Below are 23,402 nucleotides of genomic sequence, written 5' to 3' on the forward strand. Positions count from 1 at the left end.
CAGAAGTGTTCAGTTCGGATAAAAAGTATCCTATGTGTAAATCCAGGCAATTAGCTATATTTTATCAAAATTGGTAATGTATTGGTGTGATTAAGTAACAACTAACAAAAAAATATACAAATTAACATCCAAAGTTTCGCATCAGTTTTACTGTATTAGTGATATCTTCCACTCTTGACTTTGACTGAGAAGAATTAGGGTTTATAACTTCTTTCAGAAGTAGTACTTACCTTTCATTTCTGGGCATGATGTAATATCTACGTCAGCATCAAATTCTATCTAAATCAATTCAGTAGTCCGCGTTATTGAGTACCATTTCATTTTTTCAGAGTAACAATATTTTTTGTTAGTTTAAAGATTATTTATAACCTGTATTATTTTGTAATAAAGTAAACATTACGAAATAATAATAATTATTAATAATGTCTAAGAAAATAAAACCAATAAATCAACAATTAAATATATGTATAACAATATTATAACTGTATGACGACTCCATACATGTTTGTCCCGAGTCGGCCAGCGGCAGCGCGGCGAGTATGCAAGAATGACTTCGCGCACACCCGCGTTCGCGATAGCAAGCTATTAGACTCCGCCCGCCAAGCAGTGGATTTTTTTTTTGTGTATCGTCTTAATACTAGCGGTCCGCCCCGGCTTCGCCCGTGGTACATATGAAAAATAGATGTTGGCCGATTCTCAGACTTACCCGATATGCACAGAAAATTTCATGAGAATCGGTCCACCCGTTTCGGAGGAGTATGCAGACTAACATTGTGACACGAGAATTTTATATATAAGATTCCAGAATGTTCTACATATATAATATTCTAAACATTAGCGTTATGCTAAACCTGTTTACAAGTACATCTTAGCTAATACCTAGGTGATTCTGTAAGCCCTAATGAACAATGTACTAACTAAATGAATTGAATATGATTGAGTTATTTTCACAAAAAAGTGTGTGCCGACACGTGTCAGAAGTGAAACTTCTTTGGCAAGATTGACGTGACGGTATTGCCATGACGCGACCTTGAAATACTCTCAACGCGCCTAAAGAAGTTTCACTTCAAAAATTGGACCTATTTTGAAAATAAGGATAGCATATTATATAAACGAATTTTCGTTTAGTTTTCAATAAAAAAAAGCAAGTGTTATTTATTTTTTCTGCTAGTTCATTTCTTCTCAGATTGACATGCTATCAAAAATTTATATTAAAGTACACATGTAATATTTTCATGAACGAAAATTTTTCGTCTTACTCCGTCTTATTCCGTTAGAAATTTTACTTTTAAGAGACCTTCTTTAAGTTGAGAACTTCTTACTAACCATAACTTGTATGTTTTATTTCGAATTGACTATTGTAGCAATTTAAAATTGTTACAATAATTGTACGCTTCGTACATGTAATACGCAATCATTATATATCTCACTTCACGACTTCACAATAAAAAACATAACAAAGAATAACTAGGCTGTAGAGCATTCCCATGAAATTAGGATCCTAAAGGACTTTATGAATCTGTACAGTGTAGAGTATACTCCATATAAATAAAGATGGACACATCATACCAATAATTATACTTAAGAACAGATTACCCGTATTTCGCATAACAATGCCACATAAACAACGATTCTTTCAATAAATAAACCTTACAATCCGAATCATTTTAAATACCTTCAAACGATCGGCTGATTTGAACAAAACGTCGCAAAAATCCAGATCCGACTGAGTCTTACCCGGCTTAAATATAACGATACAGAATAATGAGCCCTGTTGCCCGGGTCACCGGTCATACGGGTTAGTGTACACCAGTGTGTGCTATACTATGCGAAGCTATGAAATTTGATTGCTGTAAACTCATAGTAATAGATAGATTTATTATGCGATGTGAATGCTATATTCTTAGAATAGTTGCTGGTTTCGGTATAGTACTACCACACACACAAATAAAACCTATGCTATGTGAAGCTTTAAAGTAGATTATAGGATAGTAACAGGGATTGTTATAGTACTATCACACAGAAATACCACAACATAAGTTCTATTTTTTTGTTTCGAATTCATGAAATTTTTGTCGTGTAAGATCGTACGTAGAGGTAAATCTATCTATTCTCTACACTGTATTAGCTGTTGACTGTTGTTTCTTGTTTATTTAGATTTAATTATGTAATGAAATTCTGTATGCAGCCTCTGAATCCTTATAATGAACGTCATCATCCAAATGCCAGCAACGCAACCACAATATAGTTGTTCATGGACGGCGCCAATTATCGCTTTCTGTACGTTGACGCGCAAGACGCCGACTTATACATAAAAAAATGAATTTAAACGTTTCAATTTTTGCCATTTGATTAAATAGACGAAAAAGCTTGTATAAAACCTTGTCAACAGTTCAGTTCATTCCCAGCGTTTAAAATATCTGTAATATTAGCCGCAGACTGTCTTTGATTCATTTATGTGTTCACTAGAAGTCTCCAACTCTAAATAATAGAATAGTCAACAAAAAAGCTACAATAAACTCCACTCAAAACATATTACCCAACATCTCAAGCGGTTACAAAGCCATTTATCGCATTAGCCGATCCCATCAGTGGATAAAGCCCTTACGGTCAAAATGAATGACCGTGGGCCAAATAAATCTGGATTAGACTAAGTGCATGAGATACCGCCACATCTTTACTAATGACTACAGTTCACTGTGTGGACGTTGAAAAATATAACCGGGTGATTTTAACCGGGTATTTTTCAAAATGGCCAACTCGTATTTTTTATGTCAAGATGTAGATATAGATACACGCATAAAACAGGTGTCGAAAAATATATCCGGGTGGTTAAATACCAGTATTTTTTTTAATCTTTCTGTAAAGATAACGCATAAAACACATATTAACTTGCAAAATATATCCGGATGATTTCACAAACAACTTTTTAAAATGGTGCCATGTCACATGTACAAAGAAACTTCTGAAAATGTACGTAAAGGAAAGATTAAAAAAATGGAACGTAATCATAGTTTCATTCATTTAAATTGTGATATATTTCAATAATAAATAAGGAAATTATTCACAAATTTTTAACATTAAAAAAAATTTACAGACATACGAATGGTTTCCAAAAATGGCGACTCGTTCTGAAACTTTTACACAGGAAAATAACGCTCACACTTAGATAAAAACGTTTAAAAATATACCCGGGTACTTTAATAAATAATATGAACTAAATATTTATTCACTAATTTAGTCAATAAAACACAAAATCAAAATTTTCATACACTCAATATAAACTTATCTTTATAATTTATTACGCGTACAGGAATTCATAAACTTGTAAACAAGTTAAACCGTTCGGAAATCCTTCAATATTCTCGCTTTTATCTATCCACAGGGATTTCTGAACTTAAGAAGATTTACCGTCTTCTTGAAGCGTTTACAATTAACGGTATATGTTTTACAGGTTAAGCGACGGATGGCGCGGTCAGTGTGTTGATGGGTGATCGGCGAAACTTACAAGACGTATGAAAAATATTCAGGATTATCATTAACACGATCCAGATGGGAATAAAAATAAAAATATAGCTTTTGTCACAGAAAGCACAAAACTGGTTGGCAACATCTGTCTATAGGATGTCTGGGATCTATACAATATAATATCAGAAGTCAGATTTAGGTCCGCTATTTTTGCAAACGAACATCTCCTTGGAACCTGCTCTATGTTGATGAACCTTTTTTAATAAACAAAATATAAAAAATATTGAGTTTATTTACCAAAATCATCAAATCCTTATATGTAACACATTTCATGTAGATGTAAAAGTAATTCTTCTCTTTCTTACGAATAATTATTTTAATCAAAAGTACTAAACAAATCCTATCCTATCCTACTAATATTATAAATACGAAAGTTTGTGAGGATGTTTGATACTTTTTCACGCAAATACCAATCCGATTATAATGAAATTTAGCACACATATAGAGGGTATTTTGGATTTGCACATAGGATAGGTTTTATCCCGGAAATCCCACGGGAACTATGCGAGTTTTTGTTTAAAAACGCGGGTGAAGCCGCGGGCGGAAAGCTAGTAGGTATACTATAAATATACACTACATATAACATGTCGTTACAAGAATACAAAACAGTTATCCATTTCAACAATTATTTTGACGTGACAACGTCTTAAATTAGGTTGCGACTGGGAGTCACTTATGAAAAAGTGTAACGCTCGGTAACGTTACGATGAGTCACCGAACGAGAGAGAGGCCCGCCGAATGCCTTGCGTCTCTCTCCCACTCAACTATGATCGAGAAAAAGACGTTGTCACGTAAAATCTTCGCCCGTAAAACCGACTTTACAGGCAACCATTTTTTAACAGTATTCATTTGTAAATGATACAAACTTGTTGCTAAAATAACCGAGTTAATAATCAGCGAAAACATTAAAACGGGGTAAATTATAGAACATTAATATTACGTGTATTACCTAAGTTGAAACATCGAAGTTATTACAGGTAATTGGGACAAAGTACTGGGTAACGTTATGTAACGTACACAGCTAGTGATGTGTGGTGTCGATGAATTTATTATCGATAATTTGTTTAATTATCATTATTAATGGTAAGTTACATTGTAGAACGATATTCGATCTAACATTTTAATCAAAAACGTGGGTACAAAGCAGCTTATTGGTACCTGTTTGTCAGTTTGCTCTTATTAAATAAAGTTTACCGTTAAATAAATAAAAATATTAACCTAATAAAATACGGTACTGATCCAAAAACAACACAATGCTTCACTGAAAATTTATTCCAACACAAATTTCATTCCCTATTTGCTATTATAAAGTTAAAAGGTAGTATGTATCGATAAAATCTGCGCACATCACTAAAATCCTTCACATATCCCTAAAGTTTAACAAGTTGGGTGTTACAAGGGTCGAAGTTTGTTACGTTGCTCCACAAAAAATGGTTAAATTTTGATAATTTGTCACTGCCTACTTCATTACATTTCAACAAATGGTTTATTAATATTAAAGGTGTGCTCTTTACATATTTTAAACATTCATCTTTCCTATATATAAAAATGAATCGCAAAATGTGTTGGTAAGCGCATAACTCGAGAACGGCTGAACCGATTTCAATAATTCTTTTTTTATTATATTCCTTGAAGTACGAGGATGGTTCTTATGTAGAGAAAACGTAAACATGTACCACGGGCGAAGCCGGGGCGGACCGCTAGTTTAATATAAAAAGGTAAATCCCGATATTTATTGTTTATTGACTAAAAACATTTATAGTCAGTTTTTATAGTTTCTATAACGGTGCATTTGCATCAAACGGACATAGAGCTAGAGCTAGAGTAAGAGAATTATTTCGTAATCTTTAGTCTAAACAAAAACTCGCATTCAGTGTTATTCAGTACTAGCTTCCGCCCGCGACTCCGTCCGCGCGGATGTCGGTCTTCGCGTGGATGGTTTATTTCTCCATTTTGAGTAACTCTCACAATAACATCTTATAAATATCTATTGGACCCAAATACGGCTAGGCCTATAATAATACCCAACGTGTGTTCGCTGTTCTACAGAACAACGTCTATGGATAAAACTGAAAAATTAAGATTATTTTTTTTCTTCGTATTTTTTCAGGATAAAAAGTATCCTATTTTACGCCTAGGATAATAAGGTATAATTATACCAAGTTTCATCGAAATCGAACCGTTACTTTTCACGTGATGTCTTCACATACAGACAGACAGACAGACAGACAGACAAAAATTTTTTTAATCACATATTTGGGTTTGGTATCGATCCAGTAACACCCCCTGCTATTTATTGCAGGCCTCATAAGCGAAGCGTTGAGGTGGGTACTACTGTCACTTCGCGCAAAACATCTGATTTTTCAAACTTAAAATGTCTTTATGTATCATACATTGCACTTGTAAGATAATACATACACACACATATTAAGAAAAAACACTATTTTTAACGTTCATGATATTTTTGATGTCATTTTTGTTATTTAAACTAGTTAAAAAACAGTTTAAAAAAGTTCTGTCTTGGACGTCCGTGTGTCTGTATGTGCGGATCCTTTTTCTTGTTAACACGATAGCGACCGAAATACTTTACTAATCGAGTCTTTTTTTTTCTCTTACGCTTGAGTATGCTCAGGAATAGAACCCTTTCATTTTTCAGGGTCTGATTCGATGTGGTTTAATTGTAATTAAATAAACAAAAATAATAATTAATAAATATTTATTAAAAAAAAATTATGAGGCGTGCACTTTTGGATTTTCCAAATTATTTTTTCAATATTTTCAATGTACAGAATTGACCCTTCTACAGATTTATTATATGTATATAGATTAGAACATTGCGTAGAATCTTTTCGAACGCTACGCCTCGCTACAACTCTACGCCTATTCACACTAAAAGAATTTGACATAGTGCGGTTAGTATAAGCATTCGCTCGTTTGATGTAAATGCACATTTATACATACACATACATAAGATATTATACATTAATTAATCCAGAATACAAAATAAAAAATTGTGTATAAATATAGTGAATCAATATTGATGACTATCACAATACAATTAATATGGTCCTTTTCTATAGATTGTATGTACTTCTGTTTGTAATGAACACATTAACAATTTAAATACAGTGTGTCCGGACATGACATATCGATATTTGAAGGGGCTATTCTCCAGGTATTTTTATCGACAATTCAACCCCTCTACAGTCCCCTACCTCACCCCCCTCAAAATGGCATTCGAATTTTTTAAAGTATGTTTCATCACTCTTATCAATTAAATTTGTTTAGTGGTCCCTAGAATAACTTGTTATTGTTCAAATAAAACCAAATTTAGTATTTAGTGACACTCACTTTCGAAGTTATTACAATTTTCATAAATTCACTATCCGAATTGATAGGTTTGCCATTTTGAGGGGGGTGAGGTAGGGGACTGTAGAGGGGTTGAATTGTCGATAAAAATACCTGGAGAATAGCCCCTTCAAATATCGGTATGTCATGTCCGGACACACTGTATACATCAATAAATTATCATATGTTTTCATCAAGATAACAGAGTTTCAATAGACGAATAAAATCGATGCACGCTTGCTTATTAAAAATATAGTTTATGACTAATAAGCTCATTTTTCATCAATTATACAATTAAATTAAATTAATAAATTTATTTAATAATTAAACTAAAAATACATATTAAAAATCATTTCAACTGTAAAAATATGCACTAAAAACAATGCTATATGCAAGTTTATGATTTTCTCATCCTTAATTTCAACCTGGATTGAACACGCATTCCTCACAGACACAAAGCTAGACACTAACCACTAAACAAAAACCATTATTGAGACGAATTACCTACTAATAAATCAACTCTACACCACCAATAAAAACTGAAACAACCCCAATATCAGTTCATAGTTTTTCTCGATTAAGAAAAACCTCGAAAAGAAAAATAAAAACTTCGCCCAAACATTTAACATAGATAATTCGTTACACGCAAACATTGGTTTTAATGTGATTCTAATTTGCCGTTGATAAGCTTTCTTTTATTACAGTTCTGAAACTAAATAAACAGATAAAAAATGTTCGAATTCAAACATTTATTTTTTCGACTATTTTAAAGGTACCTACTAAATCGAATAATCCTATCCTATTCTACTAATATTATAAATGCGAAAGTTTGTGAGGATGTGTGTAGATATGTATGTATGATTGTTACTCTTTCACGCAAATACTAGTGAACCGATTACAATGAAATGTATCACACATATAGAGGGTGAGTTTGATTAACACAAAGATAGGTGTTATCCCGGAAATCCCACGGGAACGGCAACTGTGCGGGTTTTGCTTAAAAACGCGGGCAAAGCCGCGGGCGGAAAGCTAATACAATATAAATAGGTAGCAAATATTGTAAGGGTTTAATTTCTAAAAATACTTATTCAGAAACATAGTAAATAAAGAACTTATTTCAGACATATCTTGCAACGCCATCTAGTTAAAAATTTTACACTAAATACTAAGTCTATGAAACCTAGACTACTACAGTATCGGAATTCGTGACCTATTTTTCACTAATAAATAACATTCAACTGCCTTCTGAATACAGATGTAACGTATATATTGCAGTTTCAGATAATTCGACGCCTAAAATTTACAATTATGAAAATGTTTATCCGTCTTTCTAGTATTGTACCAAACAGCTCTACCAATTTTTGTACGTAAGTAGCAGCTACGGACATTTGATAGAGAATTGATTCTACTTATTTATTAGATACATAATATATTATAATGCAGAAGAAGTCACGGGCTAGTTATTATAATATGAAAATTCTTAAATATTTAAATGAATAAATATTATTTAATTTTATTACAATCCATACTTAATATTATAAATGCGAAAGTAACTCTGTCTGTCTGTCTGTTACTCAATCACGCCTTAACTACTGAACCAATTTGCATGAAATTTGGTATAGAGATATTTTAATACCCGAGAAAGGACATAGGATAGGTTTTATCCCGGAAATCCTACGGGAACGGGTTTTTCTTTGAAAACCCGGGCGAAGCCGCGGGCGGAAAGCTAGTTACCTATAACTAAACAACGCACGGTTTGACACATTTTTAATTATCATAATAATATATTATCACATTAAAAATACCACACCGCAAAATAATATTTATCTAACAAAAATACAAAATGCGTCAGAGAATGTCGTGATAACCGGAGACGATACGGGACGTATCCGGGTACGACACGATAACGATAAATAATTACAGCCTTAGGAAGTTCACCTTACGATATAATTAAGGAAATGTTAATTTAATTTATAAATGCGTTCCGCTTTACTATCGTACCTATACTTAATATTATGAAGCTGAAGAGTTTGTTTGTTTGAACGCGCTAATCTCAGGAACTACTGGTTCAGGCTATAGGCTAATAAGTAATATCACAGTATTACCATAGGAAATAATATTGTAATACTGTGCTAATATTATTATCATCTCGCTAAGACCAACAGTAGCGTTGTGGTAGCGTAGCACTGCGGAAAAAACGCGGAGCGCAGCTAGTACCTATTAAATAAAAATTACGTATCGATAGATGGAATGTTTAAAAATATTCGCCCTGGCTCCGCCTGGGTCTATTTCATGGTTTGACATTTTTTTTTTTTTTAGTTATTATCTAATAATCCCAGTAGAGACGAATTTTACTAATAAAAAACATTGAAAGATATAATTAGTGCAACTAACACGACTTTCTTTTATTTATATTTAAAAGTAGGCACACTAAGTAAAAATAGGTAAATAATACCAAACTATAGATTTCAATATATGGAAGAATTTTAATAGTAAACCTTGATAGATAGCAAAATATATGGATAGTGGCAAAATAAAACACTATTTATTCGTACTGCAGTGTTAAAGATTTCATAATTTGAAAAGAGACATCTGCATTACAAAAAGAGCATTCATCACTCTTTTGAAAAAAGAATTACCAAGTCGCAATTTTAAAAAACAGAATAGCGAAGCGTTTGAAAAAAGAATTAGCAAACCGTTGCTTCGAAGAAAGAATTTTTAGGTAGACGGAGGTTTTAAATTTAGAATTATTTAAAGTTTAAAAAAAGAATTTTCGGGTCACGGTTAAGGAGGGAAAATGTAGGATTTCAATTTGTCGACCGTTCTTTCAGTTTTGTTACGGAAATTCTTTATGCTTGCAATAAGAGTTTTATCCAATATTTTTCTTTAAATAAAATACCTATAACGATTTGGAATATTCATTATTTTCCCACGTATTTATCGGAAAATATCTTAATGATCGGATCAAGGGGAAATTACAAAAAATTACTAATTAAATAAATAAAAAGAAGAAAGAAGAGTTTATTTAGCACCACAATACAGTAACATCAAAATAAAATATCTACATATAAATGCTAACTAATAGATTGTACTGAATATTAACTGTTATTTTGAAATCTTAAGAAAATATTGCAGAAATCAACAATCGAACTAAACCAATTCTCTATATTCTATACAAAGCAGAAGATTATTATCTCTATAAAGTTATTGGTTAGTTTCCAATTATTTCGTCCAATAATACATTCCTATTTCAGTTCCCAATAGTATTGCCACAAAGAGCTAACAACGTTCTAGGAATCCTAGGAATTCTAGGATAGAATTACTCCTTCCCTCTCCTGTAATTTGCACTTACGTTCGTTCGGGGACTCGACACATCTAACCGCATTGTTTGAAACATATCTATCCGTAATTATTTAAAAAGACCCGTATTAAAAAAATAATTTTCGTCTTTGATATACAATGACAGGGAAAAAGTAGGCGCACGCTTGACGTACTTTTTATATTTCGGTTTAATATTCATTCGTGCTTTTGTAATATTTCACTTGCATTGAGAAAAATTCAGTATTTCAGTCACTATAAACTTATATATGTAAGACTTTGCGTGTTTATTTATTTTCCAGTATATATACTGGAAAATAAAATATACTTCGTCTTTCGTATACGAAATATTATTTGAATTGAATTAGTTAAATTTTAAGCTCCTGCCAAAACTCCTGTGCAAAATTCATTTTATTCAAAAGCAATAAAATCAATTTTATACCCATTCAAAACCATAGAAAGCACCGTGCAAACTTTCTTCTATTCACGTCGAGTCTTTGTTTGAAAACGAGGGACAACATACATACATTCGCATTTAGTTCCAGCTAGTATTTCCGAATTCTATAGCATTCGATACTTACCCGTGTAACATTACCTAAAATTTTATATATTTTTGCATAGAGCACTGCTTTTTTTAAACTTACAATAATATATTTATTTATTTGATAATTTATTGTACATATATACCAGACATAGAAAAACGAAACAATAATTAAGAAAAAACACAAAGGCACATATCTACATACTAAAAGGCGGCCTTATTGCTTAAAAGCAAAAACCGTAATAGATTGTATGTCGAAACTGTTATATATTACTAGCGGTCCGCCCCGGCTTCGCCCGTGGTACATATGAAAAATAGATGTTGGCCGATTCTCAGACTTACCCGATATGCACAGAAAATTTCATGAGAATCGGTCCACCCGTTTCGGAGGAGTATGCAGACTAACATTGTGACACGAGAATTTTATATATAAGATTAGTCGAAAAAAAAACAGAAACTTTAGATGTAGATGTTACATCTAAAGTTGTACTGTAGATTCTACAGTATACATTATCTTGGACAGCGTACACACATTGAAGAACCATAGAAAACAACTTTCTTGCGTTGCGCAGTCTTTGTGTGGTAACGAGGGACTACACACATCTGTCCGCGTTTGTTTCGAACGAAAAGTTCCGAGTTCATTTGCATTTGAAACTTTTGCAGCGTTTCCAATCCTTTGTTTGGCATTTCTCTGTTCCCCGTATCAATGTAGAATGGTGAAATATTGCTATTTAGCTTGATATAAAATAATCATAACGTTTGTAGGTTAATTTATTGTACAAATTTAAATTTGTTTACGAAATAAATTAGCTATTCTGAAACGAAACTGATAAAAAACACTTTCTTCTTAGTAAGTATCATGTATGTTATGTTCTATGTACAACATAATAATATTATCATTCAAAACGGAAAATCAATAACTTTCCAGTTATAAGCTTAGTTATATAAAAACATAAAATGTTTATTTAATATTAAAAATGTATGTTTTATTTAAACTATTATATAATTAGCAAAACCCTAACGAGGCAACCACTCAATTTAATCTCGTAGAGGTTTTAACGATATTTCAGCCATGAGGTTTCATACCATAAGATGGGATAAAAGGATTAAGGATATCCCACCCATCTACTATCCTAATCCCATCTTAATCTCCAATCTCACTCAACATTGGCATCCTTAACTAATTGTTCCAATCCAAAAATGCGTATTAACTCGAATTTAAATTCAATCAATAACCTACCGTACGCTATTATAAACAGAGTAGCATATTGTTTATCGATTAGATTGACATACGCCCTAATATTTGGTATAACCTGATTCGCACCTAACTTCACTCAGTAGTATTTATGTCAAAATATTTACCGATCTATAGCAATAGAGAATTAAACAGGAAATACCGTTTAATCCAGTTTGTTGAGAAAACGTGAATAAATAATGGAAACACGAAATCCCCTTGAGGTTTGTATCGGTTCAGATAAGATGGTTAAGCAACGTCGTTGTAGACAGCGTTTTGATGGGTAGATTTACAATATTTGAACAGAGTGTATAGAGTGCTAAATCACGTGAATAAGTTGTCGAGAACACACGCAACATTGAAAAATTTATTAACTATTAAACTAGTATTGTGCTCGTATATAACAAAAAATAAAAAAGAGCGTGTGTGCCGAGCACTCGTGTCAGAAGTGAAACGTGTCTGGCAAGATTCAAAAATACCAAAATCGTCGCCTTACTCCATGACGTGATGATATTGCCATGACGCGACCTTAAATTTTACTCTCAACGCGCCTAAAGAATTTTAAAGAAGAAAAACAAAAATATTTTACCAATAAATATTAAAGTTCATTTCTATTTAACATTCATAAATAAAAATTAAACACAATACTGTATTTAAATGCCAGATTCATCGTATTATTCAACCGTAAATCCATCTTAGTCTTATAAAGCTGAATTTAATAATCGCAGGGAATTACCTACACAAGAAAATGCTATTATAATAAACTAGATTTCCGCCCGCGGCTTCGCCCGCGTTTGCAAAGGAAAACCCGCATAGTTCCCGTTTCCGTGGGATTTCCGGGATAAAAACTATCCTAGATGTGTTAATCCAAGTTACCCTCTATATGTGTGCTAAATTTCATTGTAATCGGTTCAGTAGTTTTTACGTGAAAGAGTAACAAACATCCATACATCCATACATCCATACATCCTTACAAACTTTCGCCTTTATAATATATTATACTTAATTATAATTATAATTATAATAAATGTGTTAACTCCCTGTGTATTTATATTGAAAACAGAAGTTTTCTGTGAGAACTCGCAAAGCATTTAAGAAGAATTATTTATATGCTAAATAAACTTTTGTTTAGACTCCAGTGTGTTTCATTTAACCCGTATTTAACTTTATTTATAGACTTTGTATAATCTATATTAGGTACTAGCGGTCCGCCCCGGCTTCGCCCGTGGTACATGTTTACGTTTTCTCTACATAAGAACCATCCTCGTACTTCAAGGAATATAATAAAAAAAGAATTATCGAAATCGGTTCAGCCGTTCTCGAGTACGCTTACCAACACATTTTGCGATTCATTTTTATATATAAGATTAATGTCTATTTTTGGTATTTTTGTAGAATAGTTTGAGTTTGAGTTAGTGTGTTTTGTTTACTGGTTTATAGGTACGTGGAAAGGTTTGGGATTCGACTCTAGATTGAGAAAATTTTATATAGAGCTTAGACTATCTCTGTTAGAAATTATTAACGGATTCAATACTTGATTCATGCACTAAATTAATGTTAATTTATTATTAAATTTAATTGAAACGGTTTGCATTGAGAAAGGAAGACGGTGATCTTTTTTTGTTACTTTTTAAATAAAAAAATAATTGTTATTTATGAATTCTATGAATAAAAACCTTAGCATAGGACCATACATAGGACGAAAGGTTTTTGACAACATTTTTTTAACTTCAAGAATGTATGAAATGTCCTAAAGGGCACCATATTAAATTTGTGACATGACATATCAATGAAACGGAAAATCTATCCAATTATCATGAGTCATTTCGTAATTATCATCTTCAAACATAGGCTAAAAACGTGGGTTGCGTTTCAATCTTCCTTTTGTCCATATCAGGTGAAAATAGGAAACATTCATTACAAAACATTATTGACAATCCTTAAATATTTGGCTCCAAGGCTCGAATATTTGCACATTCAAATTGGAAGTGCGAACTGCTAATTCCCGTGTAGATACATATGTAATGTGTCAATTTGAAAAAGCAATATTGGCCTTTATTTCAATGGCTATTAAGTTTTATTTAGAACGTGGTATTTGCATTTTCTAAACGGTCTCGTATTTCGCGCCGTTTTATTTTGCTCGGCGCTTTTAAGGTTAAAATTGGAAGCCTGGTTCAGGTCGTAATCTGTCTGTCTAGAATTACTAGACATAGATAAGGCTAGATGTTAGGAATAATCATTTAATTAAATTTTAAAATGTGAGTACTGTGGTTGTGATATGTGAAAAAGTTTTTCTGAAACAGTTTCACGAATACATATTATCTTAATTGCTCTTTTTGGTGCAGATAAATATTATATATTAATCCTTCAACTATTATATAAATGAAAAAAAAGGTATGATTGTTTCTTTCAACACTGAGATATACCTAGTCTGGATTAGCATTATATGTATAGATTAGCTAATTCAATTCGTGATATAGGTAGACTATTTTTAACCTGTTACCAAGGTAATAAAATATAGCAAGGCAAATCATGAATGAAACAAGACATATGACAAGACTAATGACTATGTAGAAATTAGGTCACAGACAATCACACTCAAACATTTATCCCCTCTTTTAAGCTGGTTCTTTGTTGATATTTGCCCATATCCTCTCTCAGGATACCAAACTCATACTCCATCAAAGAAATATTTAATTATGCTTCCTATAAAATCACTGTTACGTAAAATCATATATTTAAAATATGTATGTCTATTGTCTATTAATGATACCTATTATAATACTAATATTATAAATGCGAAAGTAACTCTGTCTGTCTGTTACTCAATTACGCCTAAACTACTGAACCAATTTGCATGAAATTTTGTATGGAGATATTTTGATACCCGAGAAAGGACATAGGCTACCTTTTATTGCGAAATATGTACCACGGGCGAAGCTGGGGCGGACCACTAGTAATGATATATGTTGAAGTAAAAAACCTATATACACCTAGCAATTAACACATATTTCATCCTATGAAACACAGAATTTCCATAAATTTTACCCGGATTTATATCCGCTATCAGTTTATTAAACTCGCATTATATAGAAAAATCTCAAAAACTATTCGCCAGGTCTTGATATATTTCTTTTCTTTCCTTTCCTTCCCTTTTTAGTCGTTCCAAGAACCAGGCGAAAACATTACTGTTTTGCTACGAGAAAAAGAAAATTCTTTTAAAATATACGAGCTCGATTTCCCGCCTCAAATTTCGAGAAATTCTTTCTTAATGCTCATCCTTCTCGGATAATATAATACTACACAGACAAGATAATACTATAGGTAGTATAGGTAGTATATAAAAATATTTAATACTAATCCTATAGGTAATCCCTAATTTGGGCTACGCGTTGATATAGAAGTCAGGAAAAATGAAAAACTTTTTAATGGATTTTAAACGCGATGTATTAATGAAATACTAGCTGCGCTCCGCGGTTTCACCCGCGTGGCTCCGCTTCTGTTGGTCTTAGCGTAATGATATAAAGTCTATAGCCTTCCTCCATTAATGGGCTATCCAACACCGAAAGAATTTTTAAAATCGGACCAGTAGTTCTTGAGATAAGCGCGTTCAAACAAACAAACTCTTCAGCTTTATAATTTTAAGTAGGTATAGATAGTATAGACAATACTATACTATAATATTTAAACCTTATAATCTTATAGTTGGATAGTGGATACGTAATTTGGGCTACGTGTTGATATATAAGTCAGTTAGAAATAAAAAAAATTTAACGGATTTTAAACGCGATTCATACATTAAATATTTCGCCTTTAATCAGATAAGTCTTAATTTTCTAATCTACTCGCGTAAAATCAGGCAGGAAAATAATATATCAGTCGTAATTAAATTTTCCTTCATACGCTTATATTTAGAAATATAGATAATATAAAACTCGATAGATTGATCATCTAGTGATAATTATCGACATCTATTTCAGGTAATTGATCTGATTGATTTAAACTAATGAATGTTTCGCCCGTAATATAAATTTAATGCGTTGAAAGGTCAATATGGGGGGATATATATTATATGTTTGATGGTATAACGAGGTGAGATATTTATCGTTATTTGTGACTAGTTTTGGAATGCGGAATCCTTCACGTTTTAGATAGTCTTATTATAATACTCGTATTATAATTATAATGGTATTGACATGATTTTAAAAGAGCATCTTATATTGAAATACTACAGGAAGCGTGTTCAAATTTATATACTTTATTAAAATTACTTACTTAAAATATTAATAAATAGAGCATCTTATATTGAAATACTACAGGAAGCGTGTTCAAATTTACATACATTATTAAAATTACTTACTTAAAATATTAATAAAAAATATGCTAAATAAATCGGGTACCCCCATATTCTTTATTTACGATACATATATCAACTACTAACTGCGCCGCGCGGTTTCACTCGCATTGCTCCGCTCCTGTTGTTCTTAGCGTGATGACATATAGCCTAAATAATTACATACTTTATTAAAATTACTTACTTAAAATATTAATAAAAAATATACTAAATAAATCGCGTTCCCCCATATTCTTTATTTACGACATATCAACTACTAGCTGTGCCGCGCGGTTTTACTCGCATTTCTCCGCTCCTGTTGGTCTTAGCGTGATGATATATAGCCTATAAGCTTCCTCGATAAATGGGCTATCTAACACCAAAATAATTTTTCAAATCGGATCAGTAGTTCCTGAGATTAGCGCGTTCAAACAAACAAAAAAACTCTACAGCTTTATAATATTAGTATAGATTGTTACAAACGCTTCGACCGACTGTATTGTAAGTCAATTTATAACTTCCTACTCCAAGAGTCACTGCACTTTGCCTCGTTACTTTCTTTCGAACATTCGAACAAGAAACTTTACGTACTTACATTTAATTATGTGTTTTATTTCAATGTTTTTTCCAAAGCTACTAAGACTATATTTTTCTTCAAAAAACATACATCTGTACTTCGACATTCAAAACTTTTTCAAATAATACTAATGAAACATTGCAGAATTATCGAAGTTAGGAGTAAAGAAAATATAGAGCAAAATTGTACTTAAAATAAAAACAGTATGTTAATCTGTACTAATGTTACAAAGCTGAAGAGTTTGTTTGTTAGTTTGAACATGCTAATCTCGGGAACTACTGGTCCGATTTGAAAAAAAATTTCGTTGCTAGATAAGCCATTTATCGAGGAAGGCGGAGCTACGCGGGTGAAACCGCGAAGTGCAGCTACTAAATATAAAAAGAAAGAAGTTTCTAAATACAATGAAAATTACTTCATTCCTTAACTACATGTCTTATCTTACTATCAGCATTGTTTCAAAATCAAATAACATAACCTATATCTTAAAATGATTAAAAACTGAATAAAATTCCGATTCAGCACGTACAACTTACAAGGGAACGTCATATTAAAATGCCATATATTTTTATGGAGAATATTATGGTTAAGTATGTAATTACATGCCTTTTATGGTTCAGAGTTGAGACATCGGCCTCCTTTTGCTCACACGATTTTATTATTTATCACAATTAAATTGCGTATTTTATTTTTAAAAATATACAAAAAAAAGTTTAACCAATTGCGTCAGATTTAAATACAATAAATTGAAAAGACTTGAAGAATTAAGCTGAAATTTTATTAGATTTAACATAATCTTTAAATTACGATTTCAATGTTATTATATTTCTTTTGTTAAAAATAATGTCATCAAATAATAGTCCGGGATACATCGCCCATTTTTGCAAGTGATTACTATCAAGCTAATTTTTCGTGAGTAGCTTTATTTTGATGAGATGCCCAATAATTTCATGTACAAAACTCTCGATTGTGGTAGCTACCAGAGGAAACAAGGATAAAATATTTTGATTTGATGGTTCTCAAATATTAATTACTAACTGAATGTTTTTTTTTGTTCAATCTCAAGATAATGATCTAAATTATTCGAAAAAATATTTGTCCTACAAAATCTATGGTTTGATCGAAGAGTCCCCCTTTCCAATGTGTATCGATAACGAAGTCATCATAAATGATTACTAACCAGCTGATTTTTTTATTTTCACTTATTTAATACTTAAGTAATTCAACAGACATATTGTCCTACAAATTGCGTAATAAATATTTGAGAACCGTCAAATCAAAAATTTTTATCCTTGTTACCTCTGTAAGCTACCACAATCGAGAGTTTCGTACATGAAATTATTGGGCATCTCATCAAAATAAAGCTACTCTCGAAAAATTAGCTTGATAGTAATCACTTGCAAAAATGGGCGATGTATCCCGGACTATAATTAAAACCATTCCTGTTTGAAAATTATGCGTTTTATATCACTTAATATTCTAGTAAAGTCTTCGTAATTCTACTAAATCGTAACTTCCTTTACTAAAAATAGAATTATTAATTTGTAAACGTTTGTTTGTTTCTCAATCACGCAAGAACTAATGAACCGATTTGTAGAACGTGTTACAATGTAGGAATCATGAACAACACTAGTTATTTATAAATTACTAGCTTTCCGCCCGCGGCTTCGCCCGTGTTTTCAATAAATTTATTAGATTTTTAGATTTCCGGGATAAAACCTATCCTATGTCCTTTCTCGGGTTTCAAAATATCTCTATACCAAATTTCATGCAAATTGGTTCAGTAGTTAAGGCGTGATTGAGTAACAGACAGACAGACAGAGTTACTTTCGCATTTATAATATTAGTATGGATTATATAACAAGTCATTTTTCCCGTCTTCGCCCGGGTTGACCCAGAATAAATAAAATATGGAATTAATTAATCTAAAGACAAAAATAAATTTCCTATTTATAACATTAACCACCTGGTTGACATTTATTTATATACTTGATGGTAGTAAATTTAAATATCACGATTAAAAACGTTTCATGACACATAAAATAAATATTTTTTTCGCAGAAGGAATGGTGTTTTGTAGAAATCATGATTGATTATTTTCTAAATTGATGGTTGTTTTAAATTAAAAAAATAGGAATTTAATGAAATGATAAAGGTAAATATATTTTTAATTTAAGGGTTAGGGAATGACAAATTAGTTATTGTAATAATAATAAAACTCCTTTTTTTCATGGATGATGTCGAAAATTGTTCAAATAACTACAACGTAAATACTTACAAAAAATAAGAATTTTATATTAATAAATAAAAATTATTTTGAGGTAAAAATATGTGATATAAGATATCTCAAGACATTTTCAGAAATGTTTTATTGAGCAGTCTTATCCTACGTTTTTATCTTCACTACAAATTGGTGTAATATTACTAAGTAAAGTATATCAAAGAAAAAATACGCGACTCTGATAATAAAGTTAAAACAGTTTGGTCAATTATTAATGGTGAAATGGGTAAAAGCAAATCAAGTAATACCATAAAACTTGTAAATAATGACAGGGTTATTGACAAAAGTGCTGATGTTGCGCTTGCTTTTGAAGAATTCTTCAGTAGTGTCCCTGCTACTATTACTAATAGTTTAAATTCGTCTTCAGCACTTGCAGAGACCTTTTTGAGGGACCATGTTGCGGAGTGCAGTACATTATTTGAATTACGACACGTAACTGCTAATGATATTGTTACTGCCTTTAAGACGCTTAATCTTAAAAATACTTGTGATCTTTGGGGAATGTCCGTAAATTTAGTTAATAATATAATAGAAAATATTGCGAAAAATTTAGCTTCCATATTTAATAAGTGTTGTGACTATGGTACATTTCCTAATTTACTAAAGCTTAGTAAAGTTATACCTTTATTTAAGAAGGGCGATCAAGAAGACTGTAACAATTATAGACCTATCTCTATTTTACCAACATTAAGAAAGGTATTCGAGAAGTTAATATTAAACCAATTGAGTAGTCATTTTGCATCTAATAATTTACTGCACACCAAACAGTTTGGTTTCACAAAGGGGCGCTCAACCACAGATGCTGGAGTTGCACTTCTAACACATATATATAAGGCATGGGAAAACTCAAAAAATGCTCTAGGGATTTTTTGTGACCTCTCCAAGGCATTTGACTGCGTTGAACATTGTACTTTGTTACGTAAACTTAATCACTATGGAATTAAAGGAAAAGCCCAGAACCTCATAGCGTCATACCTGCATGATAGGATACAGACTGTAGTTGTTAATGGAGAACGTTCTAGCGGTGCGTCAATTAACATTGGTGTTCCACAGGGGTCAATTTTAGGTCCCTTCTTGTTCTTGGTATATATCAATGATCTTCCCTATTATTTGCAGGATAGGTGTGAAATAGTTCTGTTTGCAGATGATACCTCATTAATTTTTAATGTGGATAGGCATGACCCAAATGTTGACGAAGTGAACAGTGCTCTTTTACACATATCTGAATGGTTTACTGCCAATAATTTATTATTAAATGCCAAAAAAACCACTTGTGTTGAATTTTTACTTCCTAATGTAAAAAAGTTGAACAGAGATATTACCTTGAACGGGGAGGTATTGCATCCTACTGAGTCTACTGTATTTCTAGGGTTAACATTGGACGAGAAACTACAGTGGGGAGCCCATGTCAACACCGCTGCAGGTAAGCTCAGTTCTGCTGCATATGCAGTCCGAAAAATAAGGCATCTCACCGATGAAGATACGGCTAGATTGGTTTATTTCAGCTACTTTCATAGCATTATGTCCTATGGAATTCTACTGTGGGGCAGGGCTGCAGATATAGAAACTATATTTATCTTACAGAAAAGAGCCATTCGCTCTATATATAATTTACGTGCTCGGGACTCACTAAGAGATCATTTTAAGAATACTGGTATCCTTACTGTACCATCACAGTATATATTTAATAATATTTTGCATGTACACAAAAGCTCTGACTTACACACAAGAGTAGGAGATAGACACGATTATGGCACAAGGAACAAGAATAGAATTGAAATGCCATTTTTCCGATTAGCTAAAGTTAAAAATTCATTTATGGGTCAAGGTATACGCTTATACAATAGAATTCCTCACAATATTAAAGAGTTTAGTAGTTCTAAATTTAAAACTTACATAAAAAATGTACTAGTTCAGAGAGCGTACTACAGTATTCAGGAATATATGGACGATAAAGACCCATGGAGGGTTGTCGCGTAAAAACCACAGGACAGTTCTTTGGCATATTATGTAGTTAGGTAGATATAAGTTACACATTATGTAAATTTATTGACATTATTTAAAAGAGCAACTATGGAGTTTCTTGCCGATTCTTCTCCATAGATACTGCTTTCCGAATCGGTGGTAAATGTTAAAAAACTATGTAATGACGATTCGAAAGTGCTACTAAATAGTAGTCTAATTGAATAAATGAATGTTTGAGTTTGAGTTTGAAGTGGTCGCTTCATATTTCAAGTTTGATATACATCCTTATTTAAAGTATTATTTATAACTATAATATAATATCAAATACTCCTAATAAATAAGCTCGAAAATTAATTCTTAAGTTATATTACACTTAAGTATTCTATTTTTCGGAAAATTAATACTTTTGTACTATTTTTTCAGTTATAAAAAGAAAACAAAAGCTTCATTATAACGCAACGTATTATTTGATGCGTAACTTATCTCTGTAAAGGACAAAGGAATGCCTTAAATTTCTGGCCAGAAAATAATATATAATAATAAAATAATATATTTTAAACGTAGAGCAATGTTAAAGTAAATCTGTAAGAATAGGGCAATAAAATATGAAGCATCTATGCGAGAATTTAAAGCTAGAGTCGCACAAAATATGAGTGAGAAAATTATACCGTTTTTTTTTTCAAAAATACGTATACAAAAAAATTTCATATGAAATTTGATTTGAGGGTTTTTAAATTCATCGGAATTTTCATTTTAATTTAAATGATTACATATTGTAAAACTATTCGGCCTAATATTTATTTGTAGTATAATTATAGATACTATGAAAATAAAACTGAGTATTTTTTTAAATCATTTGTAAAATTGATGATAAACCAAACATCCACATATTATCACTAAACCCTATATATTATACACTTTAAAGCACAATAAAAATTCATATCCCATCCTAAGCTCACAAAACAGACGTCGATTCAAATGAAGAGTTATATTAAGTCCTGTTTATTTAACGACTGCGGACACAGAGGTTATATGTGTCCCTTATAATCTCTCTCCCATAGAACTACCTACAAAAACCCTGATTTGTAATTCTCCAATCCCAAGTGGATCCAAATAACAACGTTATTTATAACCATTTGGACAAAACTGCAAAAATTCATCAATCACATTCCGTAGCAAGCATGTACTTACGATTTTTGTCACTCGAACACAAAGCACACATTGGCACTGAATATCACCACAAGCATATCCACTTAATATCACGATGTATTATGTGATTTTATTTTGAATATTTAAAATGACGATAGATCGGCGCGCGCGTGTGCCGTGCGTCCCGGGCGGCGGCAAAGATGATACTAGCTCGACTACGGGACGTCCAAGTTGCTCTCGCAAAAACGGGAACACCCTGTTCTGAGAAAAAATTACCATTTCTGTGGAAATCGGGGATATTAATTTGTTTTGTTAGCGAGATCAACTCTACTAGTGCTACGAATGTAGAGCTTTGTGATAACTGTGAATTGAGTTGGCTGTTCTACAGTTCTTTCTACTGTTCTAAAAGTTCTACAGCTTTTAAATGTTAATTAAATATTAATATAAAGTGACACATCCAAAAGTGATCTAATGAAGTGCTGTAGAGAGTTACTGATACGACTCTACATTTTTATGCTCTATTTTATTTCGTCTCATTTTTTATTATACTCCTGATACATGAAAATAGCTAAGCATCCACAAATTACGTTGTTCGCAAACAAAGTCAATATAATAAATTAATAATGTTGCAACTGTACTCGCAATAATTTCTTCACAAAAGTCTCTACATCCCGATTTCCACACAATTCAGGAGATTTTCGCACCAAGCAACCCGCTCCCGAGAAAATGGCGGGAAATGGCGCCTGCGTGGACCCCTCCCCCCACCCCCGTCCCGGCGACGAAAACTTACCGCCAATCGACGTGACGAATTAAGCTTGCACGTTGCATATGTTGTTTTTTATTTCTTCTTGCCGTTCTTAATGGTCTATTAGTTGTTTTAGTTTTGGCAATTTGGTATAAACACTATTATGTGTATAAATAAGATGTGGGATAGAACTAGAGTTAAGTTACGAGGATTTTTCGTTTGTTTTGATAGAGGGCAGATCAGCTGAGTGGTAAGGATGGTACAGAGTGGTATAATACACAGTATTTACTAGTTCTAACTATTCAAAGAACACAAAACATAACTTTTATATTTAGATAGAGTTTTGTATAGATTTTTATAATAACAACTAGCTTCCGCCCACGACT

At 32.1% G+C, this 23,402-nt stretch overlaps 1 protein-coding gene across 1 annotated transcript in view; it reads right to left on the minus strand.

Annotated features, from left to right (window-relative positions):
- The window catches only part of Octalpha2R (alpha2-adrenergic-like octopamine receptor), a 359,405-nt gene extending 336,948 nt beyond the window's left edge, over positions 1–22,457 (minus strand). The window contains exon 1 of the mRNA XM_090115609.1: positions 22,314–22,457. The gene's annotated coding sequence lies outside the window, so the exon portion shown is untranslated. The remainder of the gene's footprint in view (positions 1–22,313) is intronic.
- Between the last annotated feature and the right edge of the window lie 945 nt (positions 22,458–23,402).

The sequence above is a fragment of the Colias eurytheme genome, chromosome 23 (assembly GCF_061535395.1).
Source record: "Colias eurytheme isolate Ceu_HAF_F1 chromosome 23, ilColEury1 Martin Lab GWU primary, whole genome shotgun sequence".
In the NCBI taxonomy this organism is placed as follows: domain Eukaryota; kingdom Metazoa; phylum Arthropoda; class Insecta; order Lepidoptera; family Pieridae; genus Colias; species Colias eurytheme.